This window comes from Canis lupus, chromosome 3, assembly GCF_048164855.1.
Source record: "Canis lupus baileyi chromosome 3, mCanLup2.hap1, whole genome shotgun sequence".
NCBI lineage: Eukaryota > Metazoa > Chordata > Mammalia > Carnivora > Canidae > Canis > Canis lupus.
In genome coordinates, this window is record NC_132840.1 from 3613024 (window position 1) to 3630190 (window position 17167).

At 36.7% G+C, this 17167-nt stretch overlaps 1 long non-coding RNA gene across 2 annotated transcripts in view; it reads left to right on the plus strand.

The window, feature by feature from the left end:
• Positions 1-944: 944 nt before the first annotated feature.
• LOC140624408 (uncharacterized) overlaps positions 945-17167 on the plus strand; it is a 223259-nt gene continuing 207036 nt past the window's right edge. For both annotated transcript variants that reach the window (XR_012023884.1, XR_012023882.1), the window contains exon 1: positions 945-1416. This is a non-coding gene — a long non-coding RNA (uncharacterized lncRNA). The remainder of the gene's footprint in view (positions 1417-17167) is intronic.

Below are 17167 nucleotides of genomic sequence, written 5' to 3' on the forward strand. Positions count from 1 at the left end.
AGCCTATATTGCTCCAAGGGCCATTCCTTGTTTAGGACAACGTGGTACCTTCCTGACGCTGAAGAGAAGAAAGAGATGAGGAACAGGATTGCATCTGTCTCTCCCATATAAAGGAACATTTCTGCATCTTTAATATTAATGTTAAATCTTCAAAGTCATCAGTAAAAAGTGTGGAGAGCTAACTGGCCCACACGGACATGCCCCAGTTTCATGGATTTATCACATTCTTGTAATCTTGTTCTGAGTTTCGCTCTCATGACGTATTGTCTAGGAGATTCTGTTCTCTGAAATTCTCTCTCTTGCTTTCTTTCTCTCATTTTTTTCTTATCTATGACCTAAACCTTTTGATTCAGAGAGCATACATATGAGAGATGAAAGGATAAAACTAAAATTTATTCGAGAATAGAGGGTAACAAGAGACCAGTAGTGACACAGAGAGCTTTATCCAGCTTATATAGTATGTGAACTCATGAACAGCTTTTAACCTAGTTACCATTTGTCCTCTACATGGTATATAATCACTCTACCTTAAAAAAGAAAAAAAAAAAAACAAAAAACTAGGTGGTCCTCTGTTAGATGAATTAAAAAAAAAAAAGGGGGTGAATAATTTATTTATCTAAACCCACAACCAAACTTTTTAGCCAGGGGATAGCTTGTATCCAGGGTAATTTTAACCACAGATGATTTTATCTTTCAATCATTTTCCTTTTTCCTTCAATCCATTTTGTTATTTTCATCTACATGTTATTAGATTTAAATTCAATAAATGTTAATCTACCCTTTATCTTATACTTTGTAAGAAAACCACCCTGGATTATAATTGCATTATTCAATAAAGCAGCCGGTATTTAAGAAGTCTTCTTAGGAGTATGTAATAGATATCTGAATAAGTGAAACAAGGAAGGGGTGAGTGGAGGCAAGAGTGCACTGAGAGCTGACGGCACTGGTGGCAGCCTGGCAGTCTGGGTGCTGAGGAAGCCCTGGCTGCTGGGTGGAAGCTCCTTCCTGGTGTCTGCACCCCATCCGCGCCCCTGGGCCACTGCTCTGTCCAGGAGCCAGCCTGGTGGTGCAGGCTTCCTGTGTGATCCTTCTAAATGCTTCCTGTCTGCCATCACCTGAGCTTGCTCCTGGTGTGAGCAGCCTCACCCTCTGCCCGAGATCATTTGCTTCCAGACCTGCTGTTTTCCTGCTTGTCAAGGAGACCAACATTACTGCGCTTGCATAAAATGAATAATCAGCACTTTGAGGAGCCATTTTTTGCTCCTAAAATGAGTTTATTACGGGTTTATTTTTCATTGCCTATCAAACAGATGTTGCTTGCTCTCGGAGGAATTTTCTGCACTTCCCAGTCACTCTTGCTGGGTGGCTTGCCAGCTGCTCGAGCGCTCTGCAGAGCTGCTCATGAATGCCGGGGAGGTGAGTGGATCTGCCTCAGCAACAGGAAAGGAAATCAAAGTGTTGCTGAGCACGGTGGGACAGGGGGTGGCTGTTTTTTTTTTTTTTTTTTTCAAAACGGAAAAATGCAAACAAGCATAGAACAGATGCAGACAAGTTCCAACTGCTGTGGAAGCAGCTTGGTGCGGTAGAAAGCGCATCAAATTTGGAACCACACCGACCTGGGTTGAAATCCCAAATGTGCCACTTGCAGTCTCTGTGAGTTGAACTCTGCTTCTTCTTTATTGATTTTAACACCCAGATTAGGGACTAAGAATGTTCCCGGTATATAGTAGATTATCATTAAGTATTAGCTAATCTGCTATTTTCTTATCCAATGTTAAGCTGAATGATGACACCAAGCCATTTTAACCAGCCTGTTTGTTAATAATACATCCCAGACATAATGTTCCCTCTCTATATACCCATCTCTCTCTCTCTCTACCTACCTATCAATTTATCCATCCATCTACAAAATCGCCTTATAGTTTTTAATAGCTACCATTTATGAATCACCAAAATGAATACTAATTAATGAACATATAAAAATCATTTCATTTTTCTTATTTGTGTAAACATTGTCACGGTAAGCATTTTCACACACACACATACGCACATTCACGCATCTTGGTGCACTGGTCTGACAGTTACTTTAGAAGGAATGTCTACAACAGGGTTTGCTGCGTCCAATGTTTACATCTTTATACTTTATTTCATATAACTAGATTCTTCTTTGCTAAAAGAGGTATCAGAATTTTCACCAATTCTGAGAACTATTTTCTCACAAACTAATAAGCATAGGGCCTTAATGAACTGTTTACGTATTCCCCTTTGCATTATTTTGTTAAGTACAAGAATGAATATCCTCCGTATATCTGTCTTCTCTCCTTTGCAAACAGCATTTGGGATTATGGATACAGCATCTTTTACTGTTTTGTTTTGTTTTGCTTTGTTTTGCTTTTTTTGTGATGAGGGGTGAGGTACTTCCAAAACCAGGTTGCAAAGACAACCTAATAGCTGTGGCCGAGAAAGTTAGTGTTCACCAAAAATCTGTATGAAACTATAGTTCTTCACTTCCCTTGCAACTGCATAGACTTAAAGGTTTTGTTTTTATTATAAAAAGATGCACACAAACAAGAGTAGAGAAAATATGTCAGTGCAGTATAAAGATTAATAAAATAAATACCTGGGACGTCTGGGTGGCTCAGTGGTTGAACGTCTGCCTTTGGCCCAGGGCATGATCCTAGAGTCCTGGGATCGAGTCCCGCATCGGGCTGCTGCAGGGAGCCTGCTTCTCCTCTCTCTGTCTGTGTCACTGCCTTTCTCTCTGTGTGTCTCATGAATAAATAAATAAAATCTTTAAATAAATAAATAAATAAAAATAAAATAAATACCCTTATATAAAAAATTCATATTAAGACAATTTTACTGAAATAATTGCAAGAAAAAATTGTGTAAAAATATATCATTGATGCATTTTCCAGCTTTGCCGAGGTATATCTGACAAGTCAAATTGTACCTATTAAGGGTATACAATGCGATGATTTGACTTACGGTGAGAAATAAACACATTGTGTTCAGCCACTGAGATATGCAACAGCTAGAATTAATCAACTCTATTAAAAACAGTGTCAATGTGAAGCTGCTGAAATAATGACTCAGTGATGATAATGAGAATTAATTTTGGCTTAACCAAAGGCAGAATGATGATGTGTATCCATCTATATATCTATATATCTATATCTATATCTATATCTATATCTATATCTATATATATATATGTTATGTGTCCCAGTGTCACAGTGAATCCATATTTATACAATCCTATTTATAGATATTGCCATGACATTACATAATCTTTTATATCCCCTTGGATTTCCTACTCACTAAATTATTTATAAACTCAAAAACCTTCTCTAGATGCCTGCTCTAAAAGTCAAGCTATTTAAAAAATACTTTATAGACAAAACCAAGCCAAAACAAGCAAACAAATAAATAAAATAGAAGGACTTTGGAATCACAAAGGACCAGCTTCAAATCCCGAAGCGGTTCTCACGACCTATGAGTCCTCTGATGAGCCACTCAACTTTCTCAAGGTCCCCTCTGGCTCATCTGTAAGTGGAGAACAGGCACTGCTCTCTTCGATCTTTCTAGGAGTTAACTGAGCTACTGAATATAAAGCCTAAAACTATGTCTTATATAATGGTTAGTGCTCAGCATGAGAAGGGCCCCTCCTTTTCTGTGTACCTCATTTTACTATGGTGCCTACTTCAATTTCACATGATTTGGTCAATTTTGATAGAAAAATAAAGGCATTTATCCTGTTATAAAAGTCAAAACATTGTATAGTGATTTTTCTATCCTTTTTAGGGATCTATGTTCAGGCCACAGAGTTCCCAAATGTGATTGATCAATTATTTATTTATTTGATTGATTATTTATTTATTTGATTATTTATTTTAGTTTTTAAGTTGGTTGGCATCTAGTCAGGAGACCCGAGTTTCAGCTCTAGTTCACAGTTACCAGCTAAATGAGTTCGTAAAGGCTGCTTATATCTGCAAAATGGGACAATGATAACTAATGGCAACGTTGCTGAGAATGTCACATAAGACCATGTGTGGTAATTTAATTCTGGCACTAGAAATAAAGGGCACAATGGCACGTTCAAAATGCTACTTATCCAAGTGTATTTCCTTTCACAGCCTGGTTTATCATTCTGTCATTTTCTGTGTTAAGCTTCGTTGTAGAGAAACATAAAGGCCTTGTGGTGTTTGTTTGCTTGTTTTTATTTTCTTATAATTCGTGTTTTCAAAAATTTATTTATTTATTTACTTATTTATTTATTTATTTACTTATTTGTTTATTTTGATTGAAGTTTGATTTGGCAACATACAGTGTAACACCCAGTGCTCATCCCATCAAGTCCCCTCTTCAGTGTCCGTCACCCAGTCACCCCATCTCCCCACCCACCTCCCCTTCCACTACCCCTTGTTTGTTTCCCAGCGTCAAGAATCTCTCATGGTTTGTCTCCCTATAATTTTCCCACTCAGTTTCCCTCCTTTCCCCTATAGTCCCGTTCACTTTTTCTTATATTCCCCGTATGAGTGAAACCATATGATGATTGTCCTTCTCCGACTGACTTAACTTCACTCAGCATCATACCCTCCAGTTCCACCCACGTCAAAGCAAACGGTGAATATATTCATCTCTTCTATTGGCTGAGTAACATTCCATTGTATATAAATTTATTTCGAATAGAGTATTTCTCTAGAGTAGATCATTAGCTTTCCCTGGTTTGCAAATACCAAACTATCCTCCAAACAGAATTAATATTCAATTTTATCTATTTACTATTAACTTGAAAATTTTTTGTGCACAATACTTTTTTTATTACTGTTTTCTTTTTTTTTTTTTTTTATTACTGTTTTCAGTTATAAATACAATTCATGGTCACTGGAGAACGAAAGAGATTATGCCATATAAAGGAGAAAACACAAAATCCATAATCTAATCTCATTGTCATGTTTTTGTTTCCAATATTTATTTTATATGGGAACACATACACATACACACATGTGTGTCTTACACTCTGAAATACTATCAACATTGTTCTGCATTCTGTATTTTTTTAATTTTTTTTTAATTTTTATTTATTTATGATAGTCACAGAGAGAGAAAGAGAGAGAGGCAGAGACATAGGCAGAGGGAGAAGCAGGCTCCATGCACCGGAAGCCCTGCATTCTGTATTATATTATTACAAATACGGCAATGTGTACACAAATCTTTCTCAACTTCAGTAGCTGTCAGAGTTATGGCCAGAGTTTCCTCACCAACAGCCAGGAGCACAGTGGAAGGAAGGTTCATTAGAAACTCGGAGAAATTAAGAGCGTACAGTGAAGAGGTCTGAGACTCATACATCATTTTCTCCTCCTCCAAGTGTTCTGTTGGAAGTCAACTCTCAAAATGCTTATCCCAGCGAGAGACAATCTCTCCAATCCTGTCACGGGGCCTCCCTGCAGTAGAGCCCAAGGTGGTGACTTGACTGTCATTCTGACATCAATTCACTCTTACATCAAGGGAAAACCACCTATTGTGCCTTCATTGCCCTATAGGAAAAGGAAGCTTCTCCATGGAACAAAGGTTAGAAAATCCCCAAGACAAGAGAGATTAAGCCGTTATAGTCAAGGAAGTAATTAGTGTCTTCATTTTTCTTAAAGTTCATATAATTTAATGTGGACATTGAATATAAAATATCGAATATTAAAAAAGAGCAGAGGAATGGTAACATGCACAACTGTTCAGGTGTCACTTTACTGTAGTAATTGAGCTAAAAAGTAAAAGAAATCTTCATCCTGTACAGCTCACAACATTCTTCAGCGTATCAATTTATGAAAACAAAGAAGAATCTGGCTATGATCCCTAATTATGGTATTAATAATAATAATTTATTAATAAACTTCACACTTACTATTCATCCAGCCACATTATTAGCACTTTACATGTGTTTGTTACTCGATCCTCACAGGTACTCTGTGAGGTAAAGATTGTTATAATCGACTTTTATTTTTAAAATATGGCAAGAGGTAAAATTTTGTAGTCTGAATTTGAAAACAGGCAATACAGTTTCAGGATCTGAATCAGTTTTCCTGGAGCAACTTCTGTGTCATACTTCTCTTAAATACTACTTAGCCTCTTTCTAGATATGGGACTGATTAACCTAATCACTTTTGTCCTTAATTTCCTCATTCTTCAATACTACAGCAGTTAGCATTAAAGCAAGTAACAGGTAAAATGCTCAGTACAGGGGGCAGCCAGGGTGGCTCAGCAGTTTAGCGCCACCTTTGGCCCAGGGCCTGATCCTGGAGACCCGGGATCAAGTCCCATGTCAGGCTCCCTGCATGGAGCCTGCTTCTTCCTCTACCTGTCTCTCTCTCCATCTCTCATGAATAAATAAATAAAATCTTTATTTAAAAAAAACACTCATTAGATTTCCCTGAACAAATAAAACATTTCATAAATGATAATTTTGATAGTATTATTTTTATTATTGTTACTGTGATAAGATAGTTTGAAAAAGATATGACCAATGAGTAACCAATGAGTAAACTTCAGTAGGAGGATTTGGGGCCTGACAAGTAGTCTTGGCAATTATAAAACTGGTAAGTAGTGAACTAAAGAATGCCTATGTCTTTCTAGATAAAGTTGCCAGTAGTTGCAGAATGTATACATAGAGAGGTCAAGTACTATGGGGACGGATTTTTACGTGTGTTGGCTTTGGATGGAGTAACCTCTACAAAAGGAGGTCATGTCTCAGTCTGAGAAGTCCTTGTGGTTTAGGGATCCAGCTGGTGCTCTGAAGGAGGCCAACATTTTGCTGGTGTTCCTATATTGGTGAAAATGAATACCCAGAGTGCAGTAAATGTGATGTAGCATGTGGATAAAGCAAAGAAAGAAAGAATGAATAAATGATCTTGTCTCCTCCAGGTATACACAGATTTGAAAAGTTACTAAGCAGTAAAAATCACAACATTAAAGATAACACAGAATTTCTATCCTCACCAACTTCCTGCCACCACATTAAGTAAATGTGATAACATCTGTTTTCCATGCAGGTAGCTAGCACTTCCCATGTAGGGCAATTGGATCCCTACCAGGTGAACAATTCAGCTGCCTGATATCTCTTTTTAAGTGCATCTTTATTCAAATCCTGGTGATATGTAGAAATAAATTTGCTTACTTTCCATTCCCGACAAGCAAGATTTCTTTCTTTTCTCTCTCTCTCTCTTTTTTCTGAGATCTACTATGAGTTAACAAGTATGTAGTATTTTCCCTAAATCCTGTGTTCATTGATTTTTTTTTCTCTTAGACACAGGAAAAAAATACCTTACTGAAAATTTTCTGGCCCAGAGAAATTCATAAAATATCTTTAGTATAATTACAGATTACATGTTATATGTCACAAGTGCATAATCGCATTGAAAATCTACTAGGGGGACGTGGGTGGCTTAGTCAGTTAAGCTTCTGACCCTTGATTTCAGCTCAGGTCATGGTCTCAGGGTCATGACATCGAACCCCCTGTTGGACTCTGGGCTGGTTGTCGAGTCTGCTTAAGATTCTCTCTCTCCCTCTCCCTCTGCCCACCCCCCCACCCTGAGCTCTCTTTCTTTATCTCAAAAAAGTACTACATGCCTAGTGTTATGCTCCAAAATTCATATATATAATGACATAGTGTTCATAGGTTGATGTTATCCCTCATAGAAATAAGGTATGAAGTAGCCTGTCCAGTGTAACACTGCTGATTTCTCACTGTTCTTTTATCTCAGCTTATTTGCTATTCAACATACTTACCAGTAGCTTCAGAAGCGTTCCTCGGTGCTATCCATTCCTTTGGAAGGTAGTTTACCACATGTTTGTTTTAGAGAAGTCAGTTATACAATCCTTAATTTGCACACAGGGCTCTGAGAGCTCGTCAACCCATAGGCGAGGGAGTTTTCCATGTGTTTCCTTCATTGCATTTTCGCTGCCCTTATTTGGATCATCATTATCGCTAGCCTGAAGTCCTTGCAGCAGGACAGAGATGTTCTAATTTTAACATCTGACGCAATTGGACTGCTGATTCCAGGAGGTTTGAAAATTTCTTCCAAAGGAGAGAAATGTTCTTTTGGGGAGTTTTTGTTTTAGAGAGTGAATCCAGAAAGTTGGAGGACTTGGCATCATCTAAGAAATTACAATTATATAGTATTCCAATTGGGCTTCTCATCTCCTTCTCAATTGCTCTCCCACAAGGTATGCAATGGCTAAATTAAACTCCATGAAGCATGACTCTTGGCTGTCAATGGAATAATTTGGCTGTAGGATAAATTTTAGCCACCGAAGGCTCATTGTGAAGCTATTCATTATGTAAATGCCTTCTAATCCTAGTTCCCTTCTCCTATTCCTAAATACAATATATATATATATATATATTTTAAAAACTTGATTATGCCCATATCCAAAATTACCTTTCACTTACTTAATTAGTTTTTTGTGACACTAGTCAGTTTGTACTTTATTGTTGTTGTTGTTGTTTATTGTTGTTGTTGGATTTAGCTTATCCTCCATATTTGACTGAAAGTATGTGACTATGGGTTATGGTTTACAACTGTATGATCACCATACCTGAGTGAGATGGGGAGGCTGAGTAGCCAACTAATATTGGGTACAACTCATTTATGGTGGCTTGTATCCACCATAAGTCTCAAAAAGCACCTATGAAATAGATGTTATCTCCATTTCTTAGTAAGAGCGTGGAGTGTTTAGTGCATTGTAGGACTGATCACAGGTTTGTTTGAACTCATGTCCTTAACATGATGTCATAGTGCCAGTCACAGTGGCATGGATATAGCAAGCGCTCAACCAAGAATTGTTGAATTAAAGAATGAGATTATTACATCAGTACATGCTTTTTCCCCCAACAATAGCATCGTGAAATAAATTTCAAGTGTAAAATTTACTCAATATATGCCAAACTGGGGAAAGAGATTATTTCCAGCATTTCATTATTATTTGTATTAATATGACTTTCTCCACCACCAGGCGAACTTAGTTTTACAAGGCAAAGGCAAGTAATAAAATCAGACTTCTGCTAGAGTGAGGTTGCTTCCCTAATTGCAAATGTAAACGCTGCCAGGTGTTCAGCTCCCTTGTTCTAATAAATAAATAATTAGAAAACATGATTAATATGAAGCCTCACTGCCTAGCTGTGCAGAGTGTTCTTGGCGAGCAATGTGGGGAATTGGTCTGGAGGGCAGAGTGTGTGCTTAATGGTATGCTTCCAAGTGATCCTGACATAAACGCATCACGTGCCTGTGCAGGGTATGAGTGCCCCACTGGGTCCAGGACACAACTGGCTGAGGCAAACAGAGATCCCCTTTCTGCTAGAGGTAGGGGTTGGAAGAAGCATCACCTGAAATCAGGACGGTTTAATAAAGGTAGGATGTAGCCTGCGTCAAATTAGATATGGTGCCCAAGTCTGTGACTTCCAAAATATGTGAAATTTGGCACCTTAGCTAGCTTGTCTTATCTTCTAGCTCATCAGCTCTCTAATGACTAAAATAACACCTGTCTCATTTGTAAATATTGAACAAGATTCTGAATATGCAAATGCCTAGGTCAGAAGAAGTCCTTCGTAAGTGGAAGTCATTGGCCCTTACTTTCTTTATCTGCAAAATGGAAATCAAATGTAGAAAATGAGTATATATGTATAGTCTTATCAAAATTCCTGCAATCATGCAGCTTACATAACTTTAGCCCAGTAATGCACAGACCTATTTGACAAGACCTTTCAAAATCATTTTAGAAAAATGTATTTTTAGAATAAATAAATGCATCAAAGAGTTGACTTGCAAGCAAGTTTTACGGTAGCCTTGTTTTAAATTTTTCCTCTTCAGATAAAAAACAGGATAACAAAGCAGACATTATTGTTTAGTTATTCTCTTTTTTTTTTTCTTAGAGGGTTTCTAACTATAGAAGTAAATATTTTGCCATTAACATCATCATCATAAACTACATGCCTCTAATAAATCCAGTGATCTACTGTTGATAATATTTATATCCCCAGAGACAAGGCAGAACATGTGCACAGAGTACTTATTGAATGAATGAAGCATGATTATTGTCACATCACTACCTTATTGCTGGCAGTTGGATTTTTATTGATTTTATAGTATTTTAACGATTAAGCCCACATAAAGCAATTAGATATTAAATGTAAGCCCTTGGGAGTTCTTTAATTTAAACAATAATAAAATAAATTTAGCATTTGAAATAAATCAGACCCAGATAAATGAACCAATTTGCCCAAAATTATCTGCTTCATAACTGCAAAAGGAAAATATGGACGGAGATTTTCTGATTTATAGCCACAGATACACAGAAACAGTGTATCTGTTGTTTGCTAAGCCAAATGCTGTAGTTTTATTAGGTAGAATGTTGAAACCAACAGAAGATAATTGACACAGAAGAAATTCATAGAACTAGAAATCGAGCTTATCCAAGAAAACAGGAAAGGTGGTTTCCCAGGCAGAAAGAATGAGCCGTGAGAGAAAGTGACACTGAGGGAATAACCTAGTTTAAATCTGCAAACACCTAGATATGAGTAAAGATACAAAACACTGTTTTTCTTTTTTTAATGAAGATGAGATTAACATAAAATGAAATGAGCCATAGTAAAGTGTACAATTCACTAGTATTTACTATAGTCACAACACCATGCAACATTCCACTAATTAAGTGATGTCTCAAAAATATTTTCATCGCCTCGAGAGGAAACCCCGTACCTATCAAGGTGTCACTACTCATGCCCCCCCATGCCCCAACAGTTAACAACCTGCAGTCTGCTTTCTGCCTCTATATGGATTTGCCCATTCTGGAGATTTCAAGGGACTAGGATCATGCTGCGGTACCCACGGCCTTTTGTGCCTGGCTCCTTTCACGTAGTGTCATGTTTTGACACGCAGTCAGCTTGTGGCGTGTAGCAGTGATTCCTTCCTTCTCTGGCTGAACATCATTCCATTCTATGTGTACACTAAGGGTGGCAAGTCTAAGACATATTTTGCGACTGCAACTTTGCCTCCTCTTTAAATGGCTTTTGGATTTGTCATATTAACGTCAAGTGATTAAACTGTGATGCTCTTTAATTTTTCTTGGGTTGCTTCTGCTGCCATCCATCTTTTTCAGCCCTAAGTTGGTACCATTGGGAGAGAAAAGAGAAAAATCTCTACTGTTACAAGAGCCTTTGTGAAAGCAATCTAATCTTTCATCTCCTCCCAGAGTCCCCTATATTTGCATAATTGTTTTGACTCTACAGTTTCTATTGAATCCCTCTCTCTCTCTCTCTCTCTCTCTCTCTTCCTAAAGTTCAAGAACAGGGGCAGATGCCCATGTGCACACTCTGTTCAGGAGTGGCCCTTGGCCACCTCATTTCTCGGTAGCTTTTGTTGTGCTCATCTGTTCAGGAAGCCTGGCTTTACAAGGGCTCATTTGCTGGTTAATTGCATTCTCAGATCCTCGAAGAAGGCTGGCGCACCTGCTCTCCACTTCACTGTCTCTTTTGATCTCTCTAGAAATACCCAATTTTGATTATGTGAAAATCTTCTGTAACTGTAATACGTGCCTAGAAAGCAACTGAAACCCTCCACTGTGGCTATGCTGACCTGAAAGAGGCTATTTTAGGGGTCATGTGCAGTGACAACAAGAAAAAAAAGAAAGACTTTCTTATCCCGGTGTGTAATCCAGTTCAGAAGATAGAAGTTCACTTGCTATTTGGCAGATGTTAAACAGATGTGAATTGCACAGTTAACACACTTTTAACACAATTCTTACAACACTGGTCTACTATTAAATTTCTATTTTCTAAGCAATCACGTATTATTGCTGGGAAATTTAGGAGAAAACAGAAATATGGCCTCATTTCTATATACATATTGCAAGGGAAAAACAAAACGAACAAAAATAGAAAAAAACATATATGGCATCATAAATTAATCAGCATTGTCTTCAGAATGTTCACCATACATAGCAAAATTCATTTCAAAGACAGAATTATCACCTATTTCTTGACTTCTCACAACTTTTACTCAAACTTCTTTAGTGGCACTCACTATTTCCAGCTTGTGGACTAACAGTTCGTGTCCGTGTTTGGCCACATTTCGTTCCTCTCCACATGCTCAATAGACAAGTATTCCTCTTACGACAAATGTGGTATCTTCCTTTATTATATTTTTAAAAAATAATCCAACATCACAGGGCTTGAAACAAAGTGGGATCCCAGTGCACTTCCCGAGGATCACACATCCATTTATTCATTCCTTTATTGATCTGTCAAGGCATCTTGAATATCTATGACGCAGGAGCACTATACTAGATCTTAAAAAATGGAGGTTTAGAGCAATTAAGTAAAAAGTTCTAAGACTTGTCAAAGACTTTATATTTCCATCACTTAAACTCCTCATTGTTTATTCTTATCCACTTACTGAAACAAAGTTCTCACAGATAAATGTATACTGCCTTCCAATTAACCTGTGGATGGCTAACAACTGGATCGTGTAGAATGACACTTCTTTTATTTTTTTTTTTGAAGATTTTATTTATTTATTCATGAGAGACAGAGAGAGAGAGGCAGAGACACAGGCAGAGGGAGAAGCAGGCTCCCCACAGGGAGCCCGATGCAGGACTCGATCCCAGGACCCCAGGATCACACCCTGAGCTGCAGGCAGATGCTCAACCGCTGAGCCACCTGGGCTGCCCTAGCAGGACATTTCTGTAAGGACTGTCATACCACTTGGCAAGTATCCTGAGAAAAGATTTTTTTTTTTTTTCTCATGAGGTGAATCACAGAATGCATTAACTTAGGAAAAGTAAATGTTTTGTGTGTACTATCTAGAGCATACTTACAAAATGATATATTTGTATATCTTTTGTATTTTGCCCTTCCTCTGGAAAAAAAGGGCTCAATACATTTAAAAGTCATAACATCCATGCAATAGAAAGGAAGTTGGAAGCCAATGACTTTTCCCATACAAATATTTAAATACTCAACAGTTAATCTATTGATCTGTGATTCAGGTAGTTCCAGTTTGTAATAGCTTCTTCGAGAAACTTTGATTTCTTCGTTGCCAGTTCTAACGCTTACAAGACTGAGGACAACACGGATATTTCATAAGACTTTGGGTCATTGTTCCAAGGTTACACTTCTACCCCAATTCACTTTTGCTAAATTTCATTAAATTTTTGTTTTTGTTTTAACAGAAAAGACTTTCTTGGCTGGCCACAAGACTTTTCTTGCTGTCCAGAGAGATCCTATTTTATTCAAATTCCTCTATATTTTACTGAAATGATTTAACTTTCAATGAGAACTTTCATTTCCCATTTCAGATTAACCTGGTTTCTTACAAGGTGACTATCCAAAGCCATTAGAGTAATAGTTGTTATCTCTATAACATTATATCTTATTTTCAGCCCAGAGCTATAATCCTCTTATTTCTCTTTTGGAACATGGGTCTCTCTTGTTTTTTTTCAGTCTTTAATTAGACCATCTGTTTCAAAATTAGTCAACCATTGGGGAAGGATATAGTTTTGTTTGTGCTTACTTGTCCGTTTATTTTATTTTTTTGCCATTTACATTTTTAACATGGTAACCAGAGATCATTTACTTCTCTTACAAGTGGAGAGAAAGGTTTTGTTCAATTACCATTCTCTATAGTCATCAAGTGAAAATACAAATCTTCTATTTGTCATTGAAAGTAAAACTCTTTGTAAGACTGTCAAATATGTCATATTGCGGGGGGCAGGGGAGATTAGAGGCCTCAGAAACACTATCAAGAGGGTATATATGGCAAAACACAGTAACTCTTGTCATTTTTAGTGGACTAATCCCCTGACTTGTTTGAAAGCAATCTGATTCCTCCTCCTATTTAAACACTATATAATGAAAGTTTAAAATTTATTTAATATGACTATGTAGTTATATCTACCCCATATGTAGCTAAGAGACTTTGAGACGGTGACTCATGAGACCTGAGTGTTATGGCTGTTCCATAGTAACTGCCTGAACTTGGTCAAATGAGTCCTCAATTTCTTTACAAAGAGAGGTAGTATGTACATGGATTTTCTTTGAGCTCTTCTGTTTAACTTTGTATACCCTTACGATTTCTCAGGGGCGTTTTAAGATTTATGTGAGATTAAGTTAAATACAAAACAACTTTGCTAAAATGGAATTTTATCAGTTAAAACTAGGAGTTTCTTTCAGACATAATAACTCAAATATTTTCAGATTTCCTTTCATTGTGTGCAAGGGACAGCATCCTATTGTCATTCAAAGGAAAAACAGGGCTTTTTTCACCCGTCAATTATGATCAAAATTAATCAAACATTCTTGTGAAAGTGGGTAGTAGATTTATTTTTGGAATCTTATAAAATGTAAGGCCTGTAGGCTATGACCATTTGCCTTTTCTACCAATCAATGGACATCCCCAAATCTGGCTCTTGGAAGAACTATGTGTATTCATCGTGATACCTCGACTGTTAATTGCCTTAAAGCCTGGATTGATCTGAATAAATGGGTTTAACTTTGCAGATGGTATAATGTCAAAATTTGCAAAGCATTTTCCGGTATAAAATCTTCATAGAAATAGAATAAGAATATAATTTATCCTGGTTGCATGTTGGCTACTATTGTCAGTGATTTTTTCCCCCTCATTCTCTCATATAGGATTTTCTATAGTCACAGGCTATAGAAAAAATATATATATATTATATTCATATATATATATGAATGTGTGTGCATGCATGTGTGTATATACATAATTACTCTTAATTTTATATGATATATAAATTAATTTATATAATATAAATATAACATTATATATTATTATATATGTTATATATCATTGATATATATAATCATACACAAAGGTAGACAGAAGAGCTCAGAGAAAACCCATGCATTGCTTATACTGCTTCAGTAATTAATAATATTTTTCCAATCCAATATACATTTTGCTTTGTATTTCCAGAAAGAATATGCTTCCCTATTCTCTGACACTTTGAGTCTGTTATGCTATTATCAAAGAAAAGACATAAAATGGCAGGGAATTTATCCTTGATGTTCTCAGGCTGATCTAACAATGAAGCACTTACCAAGTGGCAATGAATGACAAACACACTTTATGTGTTTGTCAAAACACTGGAAAGAGTGAATTTTACTATATGTAAATTATGCTTCAATGATCTATCATCAAATAAAATGTTTAAAAGGAAAGACAAGAAGCAGAGGGCGAGGGACATCATGTGTCTGTATGTGAGAACATTATCTATTTAATATTGTTGTTTGCACTGGTGCCCAGTTATGCTCCTGTCTGACATCTCTTGGACCACAGATTGCTTTTGGAATTGCTAAGGCAAACAGCTCTTCTCACATGTAGCCTGACTATTGTAACTACAACTAGGACATTCTGCTCCAGAGCTGCTTTGGTACTGGAGTTTTGAACACATGCAGCAGTCAGCACTTAGGAGTTATCACTCACTTGAAAACACAGGACATTTAACAACCATGTGATGGCTCCAGACTAAAAAGAGATAAAAGCTTTTGTCTTGTTTTTGAGATTTTATTTTTAGGTAATCTCTACACCCAACATAGGGCTGGAGCTCACAACCCTGAGATCAAGAGTCCCACACTCTACCAACTGAGCCATCCAGGTGCCCTAATAGTTTTTGAATAAACATGTACAACTTCCATCGTTAGGAGGACAGTTTTGAAGCTCATACTGCTCCTTCTCATTGTTCCACCAAGGGTTTCGAGGGAAAGTGGCCCCCAACTGCCAACAGCTCTATCCACTTTCATCATGACACTTCATATTGGCTCTTCTCTCCCCTCTTCCTCACACTTTGCAGTCTCCCACTCCTTCTCCAGCATAGTTTTCCCAAATTAACTATCATCACGCAAGTCTTGACTCAGGTTCTTTCTACATAGTAACCCAGTCTGTGGCAGAGGAAGTAATAATAAGATACAGTGAGAACTAATTATGTCTTCATATTCCTTTTGAAGTTTATATACATTATTTAATCAATTCCCACATTACTATGAGCTGAGATTATTATTCCTACTTATCTTAGCAGTTGAAACTTAAGGATGGTAATATTTCTCAGACCATGATTATTAAGTGATCGATCCTTCTGACTTTAAACTCAGTATTGTCCTGCAAAACCAAATTGCTTTAGATGAAAGTAGATATTCTTCTCACCCAGTAGATTACTTTTAATCTACCAATCATACTTCTTTCTTTTTTTTAAAAAAAAAGTGTACTTATAGTAGGCATCTGGATTTCAAAGAGTAGATTGAATTAATCATCTCACCATCATCACTACCACCCCAACAGCCCCTCCAAATGCAAGCATGCACAATTGTTCCATGATTTCTCATATTGGTGGGAGTAGTTCAGATGTTTTTGCTCCAACAGATCCTGGAGAAAACTTGTTTTAATACATAATAGGGTATCATTTGTTAGGTTACTACTTTAGACTCAGTACGGAATTGGATTACTGATATATATTAGCATATAGGCTGTCATATATTAAAAATCTCAATTACTATATAAGGTATCCCAAGCCTGAGAGAAGTTAAATGATTTAATAAGTTGAGAGTGAGGAAGCAATGCCAAATCTAACTGGCCCAAATTCTGTGCTATTTCCAAGTTTGAAAATTTATCTAATTTGAATCAACTATAACATTTGAAGCCAACTATTGAGAAGCTACCCCCAATGCTAATTTTATCGTGTTTAGAAGATGAAAATTCTGTAATAATACAAAAGGTAGGAACTTATAGTAACAAGTTAATTTTCCCAATTGTTGGTATTAAAATAAATTTAGCTCACTATATTTATTTCAAAATTATCCTATTTCTTGTTTTCTCATTAACATTCCAAAATGAAACTAATTGTGCTGCAAATAAAAAACTTAACATAGCCAAAAATATCCCTTCTTAAGTCCCATAAAGAGCATAATGAGATCTGGGATTTCTCTTTTCTTACTCAAGAAATGGGTCACTTAGCAATCTCTTCAATCTTCTACAGTATTTTAGAGATTTCTAAGAACTTTCCTATAATAATTTGAGCCTCATAACCATCGTATGTTGCAGGCAATGCGAGGATTATCATTCCCATTTTACAGATGAAGAGATAGATATTCATATAAGAT